This window comes from Tupaia chinensis, unplaced genomic scaffold (genome assembly GCF_000334495.1).
Source record: "Tupaia chinensis unplaced genomic scaffold, TupChi_1.0 Scaffold000144_1, whole genome shotgun sequence".
In the NCBI taxonomy this organism is placed as follows: Eukaryota; Metazoa; Chordata; class Mammalia; order Scandentia; family Tupaiidae; genus Tupaia; species Tupaia belangeri.
The window spans coordinates 384883-390902 of NW_006159614.1; positions in this window are offsets into that span (position 1 = coordinate 384883).

The window sequence follows — 6020 nt, forward strand, 5'->3', positions numbered from 1 at the left end:
CGTGCGTACCCGGGTGAGGGGGCACAGAGCCCAGGGCCGAGCCACGTGAACGGAGGCCCTGACCACACATCCGCGCGGCCTCCGCTGGCAGGAGGGCAGCCCAGCCCCGCGCCCGGGGTAACGTTATTCCTGCCCATCTAAATCCGTTTAAACCCTCTTGCCCGCCGCGGAAGGCGCTCCCGCGTCCATCCTGCAGGTGGCAGTATTGCCGGCCACACGCGCGCCGGCTGAGCTGGGCCACGAGCGGTGGGCAGCGGCGCTCCGCGGGCTTTTCCCAGTTGGGTCAAGAGAAGGCCCCTCCGCGCTGGTACGGTTAGTTTCCATTTCCGGCTTGCCTAGAGCGGGCGAGTCCAGTGGCAGTGTGAAGAGTGCCTGAGTGGCTACTTCAAAAACATTAGTAGGAATTTGTTAAGTCCTTGCCTGGGTGAAAACAAATCTCTGCTTCTAATTATATTGACAGAAGAACTGAGTGGCCTATCTCGAGGTTACAGCCTGGAAGACTTAATGCTGTTAGCCATACTATATTCTTGGTTTCCTGCTGGACGAGTTACCTGATGCATTTTATTTTCTGGATTCTGCATCATCTATTGGAGACTGCATTATTAAGTAGGAGCTGATAGTTGGCAAGCGTCTGCCTGTCCGGAGTTTCTGCGGAGCATGCCAGTTCTCTGCGGCGCGTGGCTGGGCAGCCGCTGTGCCCTAATTACGGTGTGGTCCCCAGCACTGACGGGCGTGCGATCTCGCTTGTGTGCACAGGCTGGCCTGGAGAGCAGGGCCCTGGCTTTATTGTTAAGACCCCAAATAATCTTTAAAGATGTTTATCAAGTGCTCGATGAGCTCCGGCCAGTGGTCCAAACACCTCACATGTGTCACACATGGGATTCTCACTGGAGTGCTCTGAGGGATGTATGGTTATTGTAGACGAGACTAACGCGGCATTGGGAGGTCAGGTGACCTCTGGACCATTTTAGGATATGACCGTCTTGGTGTTCATATGATCTACTTTTTGGTTTCTAATTTTTGTTTGTTTGTTTGTTTATAGTCCTCAGAATACTAAATATGCGAAATCCTGAAAAGTTGATGCAGAGCAAAATTTCATGTATTTAAAAAAAATTATATTTTGTCATTATGCAAATACTACAAATTTCATCTAGCTGGGGTTTCCAGAGTCAAATTCATAGAAACAGAAAGGAGAGGGGCGTGACCTGCTGGCGTGGCGGCGAAGGTGGCTGGATCCCTCATGGCCAACTATGCAGTTCGCATCCCAGACCTGGGGCTTGAGAAACACTCCAGGTGGCTGTGCGTGCTGCCCCAAATCCCCAGAGGAGGGGGAAGTGGAGAGGGATGTGGGTGCGACCATCCCCCGTGGGGTGCTGCTTCTCATTCTCTCTCTCTCTCTCTCTCTCTGTCTCTCTCTGTCTCTGCGTTTCTCCAGCAAGAACATGTGCACTTTGACAAATGAAAGAAAACAAAAACAATAACAACAAAACCCCCAAGAATGTGGAAGGATGCGCGGCCCTTGGGGCAGCGGGACTGGGGTGCTGTTTACGGGTAGAGAGCTTCTCTTTGGAGACCTGCTGCCCCTGGGTGTGCGTGAGCAGGACAGACCTGGGCTGCACGGCAAAATCGGCGACGGTGGTCAACTTCGCGTTCCTGCTTTTAAACCACAATTAAAATACGAATGAGAATCCTGTCCAGGAGGAACGAGCCATATTTTGTCATGATGTAATGAGTTCATTTGTAGTTAATTAAATGTTTATTTGAGGGCTCTTCGCACGTTAAAACCATATTTGCTGAAGCAGCAGGCAGAGGAGCATGTTTGTCCACTTTATCCTAACGGCACTCTCTCTCTCTCTCTCCCCCTTTTTCTCGCTCTCTTTCTTTTCTCTCTCTTTTCCTCTCTTTCTCTCTCGTGTGTGCGTGTGTGTAATACGAAGCCTCTGATAAGGAGAGTTACTGATAAACAAACAGCTTTTTTTTTAATTCGCTAGATGGTGCATGCACTCGCTGGAGAGACAGAGAGAGCACCCCATGGGCGATGGCCACACCTCAGTTCCTTCTCTACCCTTCCTGCTTTCTTTCTTTCTTTTCTTTTCTTTCTTTCTTTCTTTTTCTTTTTTTTTGGTTTCTTTTTGGAGAGGTTTATTTTATTTTATTTTATTTTTTTGCTACAGGGCGCGTGAGCTCACCAGAAAGACAGAGACAGAGAGACAGAAAGTGAGAAATCACCCCCCGGGGGGATGGCCGCGCCGCAATCCCTTCTCCTCCATTCTCCTCTCGGGACACACACGCCTGGCGTGAGTTAAAGCCACCAGGTCCAGGACTTGAACTGTGGTCGATTACATGGGAGTCCAGTGACATAGCCATTACGCCAACTGCTGGTCCCAATTGCTTCCTGCTTCTGGGGCACATACACACATGTGCCTGGGTTTTCCAAACTGCTGGGACTGGGACTTGAACCGCACACCAATTCGGGGGAGCCAGGCACCTGAACCACCGTGACATGGGCTGCCAGGAAACGGCCTTTTAGTGGAGAGGACGGTGCGCGGACAGCAGTGTGAGTTGTCCTGCACCCCTACTTCGTCAGATTGTACTGTAACTAGAGTCTGGTCAGAAGAGCCCTAGCCTTAGAGACACAGCCTCGGGTTTGAACAAGCCCTGGGTCTGTGAGTCCTGCCAGCACTCTGTCTCCGAGCGGTAGATTCCTCATCTGTGCTGCGGAGTGACCCTGCGTGTCTGTGAAGATGACTGAAGATCCCAACGAGCCAGTGGAGCAGAGCACCGCGGCTTCTCTGTTCTGCTGAGGAGGGCTGGACACAGCTGTGGAGCCAGCAGGGATGGCATGATCCTCGAGCCACCTTGGCACGAGGACTGGCAGCACTGCAAGGCCTGGTGAGCACGAGCAGGCATCGCCCCGCGGCCCACCCTGCGGGCCCATCATGAGGTGCCCGTGGTGCTGTTGCACACCCGAGTGTGCTGGCAGGAACCTTGGTTGTGGGAGTTGCAGGTGGTGGCCTCCACAGGGAGGTGGTGTAGACCGTTGGCCTCTCTGTGAACCCAGGGAGGCAGAGCGAGTCCAGGAGTCCTGCTGGCCACGCGCAGCGGCTGACGGAGTGCCACTCCAAACTCACCGGGGAGCCCTGGGCCCCAGGGATGGAGACAGCTCCGGGGAAGGCCTGGAGCTGGCCACCCAGCTGATAGGTGGTGATGCCCATCCAGAGTGTCTGCAGGGAGGAAGTCGGACTCGGCCAACGAGGGGGACTGCGAGGCCTCTGCCAGTCTTCGTGAGGCTTGTGCCAAAAAGGCCCCAGAAGCTGCAGAACAGGATGTTGGAAAGAAAGACCGAGCATGTGTCGAGGACTTACTACTAAATAATGCCAGGGAAAGGCAGGCATGCTAGGAACACCAACGGCAATAATCACAAACCGTGATCACGGCATGGCATGCCACGTTTCTCCCACCAGCCACGCAGGAAGTCCACGTTCCATGTCGGGGTGGAGCCGGGAGCTCCTGCTCAGTGTCATACGTGTCACGTGGACCATGAACAAGAAACTCAGGGGCAGGCTGACAGTGGTGCCGATGAGTAGCACTCCTTTCATTTCCAAACAGAAAAGGGCTTTTTCCTGGTTTGTTTGCCATGGGGTCCATGTGCTCTCCTGGAGAGGAAGAGTGGGCAGTCATCCTTCCTCCCTCACAAGGATTGGCTACACCACAGTCCCCTCCTCCACTCTCCTTTCAGGACTCTGGGCACTCATACACATGTGCCCGCCATGTTCCCGCATCCACCCTGTCTGGGACCCAAACCGCAGAGTCGGCCCTGTGGGATCCAGTCACTCTAGCCACCATGCCACTGGCTGGCCCAAAAGGCAGTTTTTTTCAGGAAGTAGGAATCGAACAAGCCAGCCCAGATGGATACCAGGCCCTTACTGTAGGCCTGAGCATTCTGAAAGGTAGAGTGCTTTGGTTTTTCTTTCCTTATCATTGTGTTCATCTCATCACCCAGAGAACTCTTCCTCGTGACAGTCGGGGACACCCTACTTCCGTCCCTCCTGTGCTGGTGTTTACGTCCGAGCTCAGCTAGCACGCATGCTGTGGGCCCACTTTTTGTACTTAATGCCGTGTTATAGGAGTCCCTAGATCCTTAGGTTTCCATAAACCCACATTTAAAATACTTCAGCGAGGCACCTGCTCACCAGAGAGGTGGAGAGACATGGAGAGCGAGCGAGAGGAGGAAGACAGCCCCAAGGGCGGTGTGGTTACGCTGCAATCCTTTCTCTTCCATTTCTCCACCTTCTCAGGGTTTTGAACCTGCATGCACACGTGCCCAGTGGCTGGGATTCTGACCCTGGTCTGCTGCGTAAGCACTGGCTCCTTAACCACCAGGCTATGGGGCCAACCCGTAGACTCCGATAAATGACTATTAGGTAATCTGGGTCTGTACTAATTATGCTGCAGGCGGGATTTTAGCATGATTCCGTTTCACATCAGTGCCTCTTGCCTCCTCTGTGGGAGGGCCGATCCAGACCCCACCTCACGCCTTGGTGGGGGAACAGGCCAGACTCCCTGGGTCTAAGAACTGCAGTTCCTCTGAGGATTTCCCATCAACCCTGACATGCTGAGGAGGATGTGGAGGTCCCTCTGAGATCCACGCCCTCGGGGGTTCTGTCCCCATGTCCCCCTCATGAAGATGGGGATACTGTGTGCTGTCCCCATCTCCCCGTTTAAGCCCATCACTGGCTGTCATCGCAGCAACATCTTAACAGATGAAAACTCGTCCCCGAGTCAATAGTAATTACCGGAATTTATCACAATTGCCAATCAAGGTGTTCTGAAGAGACTCGTCTTTCTTGTTAAATTAGCTTTCACTGCACGCGAACGCGAGTTATCTTTAGGAAATCAATGGCAGGGAAATTACAGCCTTCGTGGAGTGATACAGCCTGGCTGGCCGCCTGGTAACACACAGTTCCTCTGCCGAGAAATTCAGCTGGGCCCGTGTGGCTTATCTTTGGGGATGGTATTTCAAAGCAGTGAACATGGAAAAAGGCCTTCCAAAGGCCCTGGAAGGAACCAGAGAAGGGACCTTGGAAATGTTCCCCAAACCCTGGGGACCTATTAGACCATCATCCCAGAGGGGGCCAGGAGGCTGGAGTCTGTCATGTCAAAAGATCGGATCCGGTGGGTCTGGGGCGATGGCACTGGGGGTAGCCAGCTGCTCCTTACATGCCTACACTAGAAGAAACCCAGTTGGGGGATCCTTTGAGTAATGACTGATATTATTTAAAAAAATATTTATTTGTATTTGGCCATAGGACACATGTACATGCTAGAGAGACAAAGAGAAAGTGGGAAGTTTCCCAAGGGGGATGGCCACACCACAATCCCTTCTCCTCTTGGGATTCTGGGCATGCACGCACATGTACCTGGCATGAGTTTCAAGCTGCCAGGTCTGGGACTCGAACTGTGGTTGGCTATGTGGGAGTCCAGTGAAATGACCATTGCGCCATCTGCTGGTCCCGAAGACTCTCTTCTAGGCTGCAGATGGCCAGTTTCTCGTGTCCTGGGACGGTGGAGGGAGACCACTGGTCTCTTCAGTCCTAGGGCACTCGTCCCGTTCATGCAGGCTCCACTCAGGACCCGTCACCTCCCACAGCCCTGCCTCACAGCACCACGTCAGGTGAGGGGTTGACCTGCGAATTCTGGGGGCACACGACTCAGGCCACAGCAGTCTCATACATCCAGTCCCAGTTGCTTAGTTTTCCTTCTTTTAAAGAATTATTTATTTAATGCTATTTATTATTATTTAATTTTCTATAGGGTACGAGAGAGAGAGAGAGAGAGAGAGAGAGAGAGAGAGAGAATAAGAAAACAAGTCTCCAGGTCTTGGACTCGAACTGAAGCCAGCCAATTGGGAGTCCAGTGCCTTAACCACCACACCACTTGCTGGCACCTTAACTTTTTTTTTTTTTTTTAACTTTTTTTTTTTTTTTAAGAAAAAAGAATTGCATTAAATTAAGGCCGTG